The sequence below is a fragment of the Gadus morhua genome, chromosome 9 (genome assembly GCF_902167405.1).
Source record: "Gadus morhua chromosome 9, gadMor3.0, whole genome shotgun sequence".
In the NCBI taxonomy this organism is placed as follows: domain Eukaryota; kingdom Metazoa; phylum Chordata; class Actinopteri; order Gadiformes; family Gadidae; genus Gadus; species Gadus morhua.
Window position 1 is genome coordinate 6188034 of NC_044056.1, and position 10008 is coordinate 6198041.

General features: G+C 45.8%; 1 protein-coding gene across 3 annotated transcripts in view; it reads left to right on the plus strand.

Annotated features, from left to right (window-relative positions):
- The first annotated feature begins 2574 nt into the window (after positions 1 to 2574).
- Positions 2575 to 10008, plus strand: part of LOC115550545 (homeobox protein ARX-like) — a 49344-nt gene continuing 41910 nt past the window's right edge. Inside the window, exon 1 of one of the 3 annotated variants that reach the window (XR_003977911.1) lies at positions 2575 to 4948. The gene's annotated coding sequence lies outside the window, so the exon portion shown is untranslated. The remainder of the gene's footprint in view (positions 4949 to 10008) is intronic. The other 2 variants (XR_003977908.1, XR_003977909.1) reach the window with 2 other exon arrangements.

Consider the following 10008-nt stretch of genomic DNA (forward strand, 5'->3'; position numbering starts at 1 on the left):
GCGGTGCGCCCCGCTGGGAACTTAATGAGCATGTTGTTTTCCTCCCCCCCCCCCCCCCCCCCCCCCCTAAGAAGAGGTACCTTGAGAAGTGAGCAGACTGCGGCAGCAGCAGCACACGCTGCAGCCCGGCGACGCAGGGGCTCGCGATGCCCGCTCCTGGATTGTGTCGAAGTTTATTTGGAGGTTTTTTCCTTTTTTTAATCTGTAGGATGGATGGTAAACAAAACGTCGAACACATCACAACATCCACGGCGATGCTTCTCCGCTCGCAGCTCATAAACAAAGTTTGTCACCTTGGGGGGCGTGAATGAGAAGCTTAAGTCCCGGTTTGTTTTGCGCGTCCCTACCCCGCAAATCAGGGACGACCTCATATGGGTGGCAAATTCACAGCGAGAGAGAAAGAGTGAAAAAGAGTAAAAGGAGCGGCGAGAATGGACTCTTTGTGTCGCATTAGCCCGCATTCACAGGCTGCCGGGTGAGGGAGAGGGAGCCACGGAGGGAAGCAAAGAAGCGGCACTCTGTTGACAAATAAGCATGGCTTAGTCCGCGCAAAAAGGGCACCCAGACAAGCTGAGGTCACGGTGCATTCAAGCGAAGCACATTTCCCCAACCGCCATCGGTAGAGCCAACCACTTCAACCGAGATTGCATTCCCTGTTCCCATGCTCGCAAACCATGGTTAAAAAACTAGATGTTCAATTAAAAACAAGAAGACGACAAGCAAGTGGTAGTCCTCATTGTAAACATGTATGGTTTTTGTTTTTCATTCATGGCCTACGGTTAATTACCGAAAGCTTGGCAAAGGGTCATAGGTCATTGAATGCATGAGTGGAATGAAAGAGGGAGAGCATATGGAACCAGGGCCATCAATCCAGAGTCCGTCCTTTGTCGTGTTGAAGTATCACATAGGACTTGCGGGCTAATGTGTTTGTAAAATAGCCCAGCAGTGTGTGAAAGGCCGTCAGACTGAGGTTCATGTGACCTCGACAATGACATTAACAGGTCTGACACGGCTAATGCAGTCATCAGCACACTACCACTACCGACATCACTGCTATTACTACTACCACGACTTCTCCACAAACTGAGACCCCAATGCTACAACTACAACTATAAATACATGTTATTATAGTGGTAGTAGTGAACACTGCTACGAATACTAGCTATACGACTACTAAGTTCTATTGCTATTACTACTACTACTGCGACTGCAAGAATAACAATGATATTCATACATTCAGAATTAAAATCACCACTGTAGTCGTCATCATCACTATCATCATCCTCAACCTCATAATCCTCATCCTCATCATCATCATCATCATCATCATCATCACAATAATCATAATAAAGATATTAACGTGTGTATCTAGGCCGGCCTGCTAAGGCGATTAGAGCTGGAGGGGTATGGGTCATGGTATGCTGCACTGTCGTCACTCCTCCAGAGTCTATATGTCAGCGGCGTATTAATCCAGCCATCCTCTACCCCCCCCCCCCCCGCACACATCTGAGCGGCCGGACCATCTTCAGGGCTGTCCTCCAGTAACCAGCACGGCACTGGGATCAATACCAATACATAGATGTACTGTCTATATATTATATACCTATGTATATACTGTGTATGTATGTATATATGTTTATACATAGGCTACAGTACACATATATACTGTATAAATAGTGTGTGTGTGTGTGTGTGTGTGTGTGTGTGTGTGTGTGTGTGTGTGTGTGTGTGCGTGCGTGAATGTGTAGTTGTGTGTGCATGTGTGTGTGTGTGTGTGTGCATGTGTATTTGTGTGCGTGTGTGTTTGTTTGTGTGTGCGTATATTTGTGTGTGTGTATATGTATTTGTGTGTATCTGTGCAATTGTGTGTCTATGTATTTTTGTGTGTGTGTGTATTTGTGTGTCTGTGTGTGCATGTAAGATCATGTGTGTGTGTTCAGCCTATAGCTGCATGTAATAAAATAGACATATTACTCTCACAGGAGTTGTGGTAGAATGTGAAACCGCGCCCTGTTCCCTTGCCTTTTCTCTTTATGCACGCACACAAAAACACACACACACACACACACACACGCAGGCTCGCGCACGCAAATGCCGCTGAGAAGCACAGCGCTGTGAACCCAATCACCCCGCGTCCTTATAATCTGTGTGCGCTCCTAACCGCAGCGGTTCAGTCACATGACGCACAGGGGGAGTGGGTGCTGATCGGGCTTTGTGTGTGTGTGTGTGTGTGTGTGTGTGTGTGTGTGTGTGTCTATGTGTGTGTGTGTTTGTTTGTGTGTGTGTGTGTGCATGTGTGTGTCTATGTGCGTGTGTTTGTGTGTGTGTGTGTGTGTGTGTGTTTGTGTGCGTGTGTGTGTGTGTGTGTGTGTGCGTGCGTTTGTGTGTATTTGTATGTGAGCATGTGTGTGTGTTTGTAGAGCCTGGAGAAGAAGAGACGTCACAAGTGACTGACAGACACACACACACACACACACACACACACACACACACACACACACACACACACACACACACACACAACACACACACACAAGCACGTAGGGGGCTAATCTCATCACCCGTGTCTCTTTGCCACGGAGGGTCACCAGGGTTGTTTTCCCCGTGCCATCTCAGCAGCACTGCGAGGAAGGATCAGAACGATCATGCATTTAAGTATGGTGTCGCAGAAACATGAGTCACCTTGATGTGGTTAGTATTAATAGCCGCTTTGAATGGGGAGCTAAAGGGGTTATAAAGGCTTCAGGACAACACCGGTTGCTGGGTGAAAGATGGCTGTGGACCTGAGAGGAAGAAAAAGTCACATCGGGAATGGTGTTGCTTATCAGTTTAGCCCGTTTTGTGTTAGCATGATGTCACTGGGCACACAGATCTGGAGAGCCATTCCTCTGTTATTGCCTGTGTTGCCTTTTAGTTTCTCTATAGGGGAATTAGCAGGTTTGATTCTATTAGTGTCCCAGCCTACTGTAGGGGAACAAGTGCGTGTGTGTGTGTGTGTGTGTGTGTGTGTGTGTGTGTGTGTGTGTGTGTGTGTGTGTGTGTGTGTGTGTGTGTGTGTGTGTGTGTGTGTGTGTGTGTGTGTGTGTGTGTGTGTGTGTGTGTAATGTAGGCCTACAGAAGAGGAGTTGGTATTGTAAGACTGAAAAGTTACCGGAGTTTTAGAATAGGCTCATGCATGAAAGACACGAGATTCATTTTTATTTAATTTCCTTGAAATAAGAGACAATTCAGCTGTTTTGCCTCCTGATTATTGATTATTTGGTGTTGCAACATTTTAAATAGAAACTTAGCTCATACTAAATTGCGTAACAATTCGGTCACATCTCTTATAATAACTTATGACCCATTAAAAAAGCTTTTGATTACTCTTAATCCAAGAATAAATTAAGAAATAAAATAGAATGAAGGCCTTTGCCTACATTCTATTTTTTTGCCTAGAGTATAGGCAGGCCTATTCTAGTTGACTTCTACTGGCATCTATATCTATAATGAAATTGTGCTTGGAATAATTAGCATTGTTCCTAACCTTTGTGTCGTGTTCGTTTCTCCCCAGTACTTTGGTGCTCCTGGTCAAATTTGACCGGCCTGTTTTAACTGCTCTTACATTAACACATAAAACATTGATCATTGCCAAATTTTATTTAACTCCTTTTTAACCTGTAAAATATTTCTCAGACTACTGGTTTGAATGAATAACTGCAGGGGATATACAAGGAATAAACACAGAAATTGTGTGTACGTGTGGTGGTGGTGGTGGATTTGTGGTTGTACTATCTGATGGATGAACGCAATCTAGGGTCACCCATTAATTTCTTATGGCGGTCATTTTTGACCGGGAACACCACAGGTGTAACAAAGTTGACTAAACCACTCAAAATTCAATGAAAGCTGTGATCAGCAATTGTATATGTTAAAATGCCTAGTGTGAAGGATATCATAAGGCCATGAGACAATAAAATGTAAAACACCCAATTTATGATTGATGAAAGTAAGAAATCGGTCAGATTTGACCAGAACACGACAGGAAGGTTAGCCTGTCCTATATTTCCTAACGTGTGTGTGTGTGTGTGTGTGTGTGTGTGTGTGTGTGTGTGTGTGTGTGTGTGTGTGTGTGTGTGTGTGTGTGTGTGTGTGTGTGTGTGTGTGTGTGTGTGTGTGTGTGTGTGTGTGTGTGTGAGTGAGTGAGTGAGTGAGTGAGTGAGTGAGTGAGTGAGTGAGTTTATGCATCAGCCTGTGAGAAAACTGACTCATCCAATGCAAACTAATAACTCATGTAGCCAACTGCATCACTACAAACTCATACATGTCATACACATATCACAATTAAAAACGTCCTAGAAAAAACACAACAGCCACCCCTGGTCCAAACGTTACACGAATCCTAACAAGTTGAACATTATTCGCAGTTTGCTGCAGCCACTCGAGGAGTCCGATTCGCCGAGCAGAGCCAGGCGGCCCGTGGTGATATTAGGGACAGCCTACGTAACGGGATAAAAACAGATGAAAAGCTTCCGCCGTTCGTAATAATCCTGTCCTCAAACGACAGCGGGGGGAAACGAACCCGGCGTACCGAGCGAACCCTGCTATACCCTGATGCCGCCGCGTTCACTTTCGCACACTGGGATCGGCGACGGAGGCGTCGCCTGCCGCGTTCGATTTCGCGTTCACCGGCGTGCTGACGAGCGTACCCTGGGAAACGGCGTACCTCAGCAAGACGCCGGTCAACGCGAAAGTGAACGCGGCAGCGGCAGCGGCGTGCGGCGCGCAACGGTGCACCCGGTGAACCGCGCAAGGACTTCCTCGTTTAAAGGAACCCGGGCGCCCTCGAACAACTGCGACACAAAACCCCGCCGAAGCGTTCAAGTTTCGACCCGTTTCATCGTTCCAGTGCCTTGGGGACAAGTTCACGGACTTTCTCTACTCCGGGCGAGGAAACGACAACAACAGGGTAGGAGTTTATTGTGCAACAAAAAAAACAACAACACACCACCAGACTCACTTGTGTCACGTTTTTTAGGTGGATGACTTTTTGTATGCAGTGTAATCTGGGTGTTGCAGTTTTTGAATCACATCCAGTTCTCCGGGTTGACTGAGTTAAAAGGTTCGTCACTCCACGCAGGCCACTTGAAACAGGTGTTATAATTTGAGCTTCACAGTGATTTATAAATGGCCTGCTGGTTATTTGTTGTGTTTTAACCTGACGAGGTTGCATGCATTCATAAGTGTTCTATCGCCTATGGGTTCATGTTGACTGCTTTCCTTGTGGGACACGCGTTGTTAATTGTGTTACGTTTCAACGAAGAGACGTCTTGGTTGTGTTTTTGGTCAATAAAGTATTATGATCGTATGACCACGAATAGGCTACTCTTTGGAAATAAATGTTACATTAAAGAAAACCGAAGATTTAATAATTGAATGATCTGTTTGTTTGCGATGGCGGATCTGTATGGTACGTGATCATATAATTAGATAGGATATAATTCCTTGATGGGCTATTATTTAATTATTAATTCAGAAATGTTGGTTCTTCTGGACACAGGTATGCTTTGAAGTCAGGTTTGACATTGAATGTTACAGTTATTATAATGTCACTACAACAAGCAATATAGCAACTAAATAATTATTTAAATATGACAATATTGTGCAATATATTCTAACCTACCAAATAGGCCTAATCTGAATTTATTGGGAGGCTTTTGATTTTTTTGAGTAAAGTTCAGTCGTCTATTGGCTAAGTGTCAAAGGAGCCATATAATAATAAGTTTTATTATACAGCTGTATATTAATAGTAAAAGTCAATATATATCCAAAAAAAGTTTTGTAAAAAGGAGAAGAGTTTCCTAGAATCAAGACTAATTTGGATTTGTACCTTTGTTATCCTTAGAGGAAAGTGTGTGTCAGGAATTGTCTTTCCCCCTACATTCTTCACTGTTTTTCCTATCCGGTGGCAAGCATTTAGAAAAGTTCACTACATAGAAGCATATAATTATTAACATATAGCTAATAAAATATTTTAAATCATTACATATAAAATACAGGTTTACTCCATATTTCTGAAGAAGCTATTTATTTACAAGTGGATGTAGAAAAAAAAAGGCATGACCGGGTGTATATATAAGGATTCGCAGAGAAATAGGAATCATAATGCATGTCTGATCAAGTTATATACTTATTTTAAATTCAGTGAAAAACTTTTTTCCTTTTACGTTCTTGTCCTCTGCTATAAAATATGAGTGTGTCCATCATGTGAGCTGTCATGTACACCTGTGAATATAGCAAGGCACTGTGCAGTCGACACATTGGCTGTGCCTTCTGTTCCGCTTGGAAGCAGTTGGTGGATGTTTGTCCTTTCCACAAAAATATCTATCTGAATCGTTTCAAGACAGGCCAGCTTCCTTTTACTTCTCTGTTTGGGACAAGTCTTAGGTTTTTGGTTATTGTGACCAAACCTGTATTAATTATATAAATGTTACAATATCTATATATTATACAATGTATATATATATTTAATTATAGGGCTAACCCACAAATAATCAAAATTGTCCATAATAGTAGGGCCATAGAAACAGAGGAATTATTGAAGCAGCAAAAGGCCTGGCACTATATGCTCCGCGATAGATTAGCTTACTCACACTAAGAACCACTTGCACAGCAAAAGTTAAACACCATAAAATATGACCATGTACACAGAGCAAGGGCATTGCGATCCGTCGATCGCAATGCATTGCAGCAAGGGCCCGAATCCGGCCCTGCCAAGTTTATCACCTGCACGTACACAGACACGTACACACTTTCAATGCAAAAGCGGAAAAGGGAGAAGGGGTTTAAACAACAGCCTGGCTGGAAGGAATCTAACCAAATCGTGTTTGTCCGACAAACAACTTGCCACGCTTCAAACTGTGCCCTCTGCGTTTGCACAGAGTCGACCTAACTGCAAGCATTTATCGGCAGACCTTCGTTTTTCCAGGCCTGCTCTTCTCGTACAAGCAGAAAACACCCTTGCACAATGAACTCCAATACGAAGTGAATGGAGGTGAAAGGGTAGTGTTGTCAAGGGTGTAGTGCTGTCAGTAGCGCTCAGCTGTTGGGTGTTAAGTCTTCTGCTCACCGTCTCCTACTGAGGAGAGTCAAATGTTTTGTAAACTCTCATCATAAGCGTGATAGCATGCAACGAATGCACCGATTTGGTCTGTTGCTTTGCATTGTTTCTACTGGGTTGAGGCCCCATGTTAAACAAACTAACAAAAAGTTTATTTCTCAGTTCCCTTGTATTTATATAATTTGAAATTCGGGTGAAGAAATATATAATCTGTGTGTGTGTGTGTGTGTGTGTGTGTGTGTGTGTGTGTGTGTGTGTGTGTGTGTGTGTGTGTGTGTGTGTGTGTGTGTGTGTGTGTGTGTGTGTGTGTTTGTTACTAAAAGTTTGTGCTATGCATGGCATCTTTTCTGCTGTGTTTTGCTTTGGAAATCTCTTCAGGGTCCCAGGTGAGAGTCTAGGTTCAATGCAGATCAAAGATATTTGTATAATTGTTAAAAAATGACAAAGTCAAAGCATTATGCTAAACAGCACCTACAAATTGCTTCATCAGAGATTTTTCTTCCTCTATTCCTTTCTTCTTTCTTTCAGTGTGTGTTTATTACAACAACATAATTGAATTCACACACTCACAGACCATCATGTTATAGATATTTGATTAATTGCATAAGTTACTGGGAAAGGAGTCATTCAATGGTCTTTGTCCCTTACTATTATACCTCTCTGTAGGCCTGCATATTAAATCACTTTTTCAGTATCAGTGTTTTCATCTGAAATCACACGTCGGCAAACTGATCACTCTGATCTTGTGAAACTTCCATGAGTGTGGTTTTTCCCCCCGTGACTTTGAGGAGAGAAAAAAAGCTGTGCATGTTTATCTGTGCGTCTGTGTTTGGAGCTTTTATGTGCATGACCTAATTCTGCAGTGACGGCTGCTTTCCGCTGTGAGTGCTTGTGCGAACCTTGAGCTGCGCATGCGCTCGCTTCCATGTCCTCGTGTCTGTGTCCGCGTGTGTGTGTGTTTGTGCAATGCGCATGTGCGTGAGTGTGTGCGTGCACTGCGCATGTGCCTGTGTGTCTGGTGTGTGTGTGCATGCACTGCGCGCGCGCGCGCGTGTGTGTGTGTGCACTGCGCATGTGCCTGTGTGTGTGTGTGTGTGTGCATGCATGCGCACACACACACACACACACACACACCCATGAGTGAATGAGAACACACCCTCTCCCCCTCCCCACCGCGTTTCCTTGTAGGAGCTGACAGAGAGCACACCAAGTTCATCTGAGGACAAGGAAATGCTTTTCTTTCCACTGTGAATCATTTTGGAAAAATGAGCCGCTGCTCCGAATTGCCCCAGCAATTTGGCATCGCTCTCCTCTCTGCTTTATTGTCTGTTTTGGCTGAACTTGCAGTCCACCGTTTGACTGCCAAGAAAACTTCAGGTCCCATACACCAGGCAACCACGTCCTGTAAGCAAATAAAATACATTGCTGTAGAATGCTGCCCCTCACTTCCTGTTTGGGGGTGAATTCCATCGGGAAGCACGAGGGAGCTCTCCCACCAGAGTTCGGCTGTTACCTTCCTTTTTTCAGGCTTCAATAACAGTTCAATAACATTGCATTTTTCTAGAGTTCGCCCTTTTTCTTCCTTACGTCGGTGCTTATGGATAAACACAGAACCTGAATGTATCACTGACACATATTGAAAGGCAGAAGCGTTTTACGAAGTCAAGTAGTTTAAAATGCAAAACTGCAGCACAGCCAATAGAGGCGATCTTGTGAGAGGGGGGCACATTTTTTGTTTGGGTGGGTGGGTGTTGGTGGAGGTGGTGGTGGTGGAGGTGGTGGTGGTGGAGGTGGTGGTGGTGGAGGTGGAGGTGGTGGTGGTGGAGGTGCTGGTTGTGCTGGGGAAGGCAAGAGGAGAAGGGGAAAGAAGAGAAGCAGGGACATACGGAGGGTAGAGAGGGGCAGAGTGGTTTTCTTTCTGCAGACGGTCAGCCCCCTCATTTTCGCTACCCCCGCAACCACCCACCGCCACCTTCCCTCCCCCCTCTAGCCTCCCCCCTCTAGCCTCCCCCCTCTAGCTTCCCCCCTCTAGCCTCACCCCTCTAGCCTCACCCCTCCAGCCTCCTCACCTCCCGACCCCTGCAAGACGTACCCATGCAGCACTGCGTCGTGGGGGGGGGGGGTCGAGAAAGAGGGAGAGGGGGAGAGAGAGAGAGAGAGAGGGAGGGAGGGAGGAAGAGAGTGAGAGGGGCAGAGAGAGAGAGAGACAGTGGGAGAGAGAGAGAGGGAGGAAGAGAGAGGAAGAGGGGGAGAAAGAGTGGGAAATCGAGTGGGAGGGAGAGAGAGAGAGAGAGAGAGAGAGGGAGTCAGATAGGGAGGGAGGAATAGAGTGAGAGGGGGAGAGAGAATGGGAGAGAGAGAGGGAGTCAGAGGGAGAGAGAGAAAGGAAGAGAGAGAAAGAGGGAGAGGGAGGGAGGGAGAGAGAGGAAGAGGGGGGAGAGAGAGAGTGGGAGAGAGGGGGGGGGGGGGAGAGAGAGGGAGAGGGAGTCAGAGGGAGAGAGTAAGAGAGGGAGAGAGAGGGAGCGGGGTGGAGTGGCCTGCACTGAGGTGGGGCACTCTGGATGATCCAGGAGTAGGGCCATGGCAGCTGGGCTCTCCCGCTCGCCATGTCCTCAAGCCCCAGTCTGAATTATGAAGCCTGCAGAATGGCAGTCAGCCTAATTACAATGACTGATTGGCCGTCTGTTGGCATTTCTCAGACGGTGATTGTCGTGTGCACTGGGGACGAGAGGAAAGGGGGCGGTCCTTGTTCCCCATTGGCTCCGGCCCCTTCGCCCGCTCTCTCTCTCTCTCTCTCTCTCCCTCTTGCTCCCTTTTTGTTGCATGAGAACAGCCGGATTCTGCCTTGTGATTGGCTGGGGGGAAAGGAAGAGGTGCTGCATGGTTTGGCGAGGCAGATCTGGTGCAAA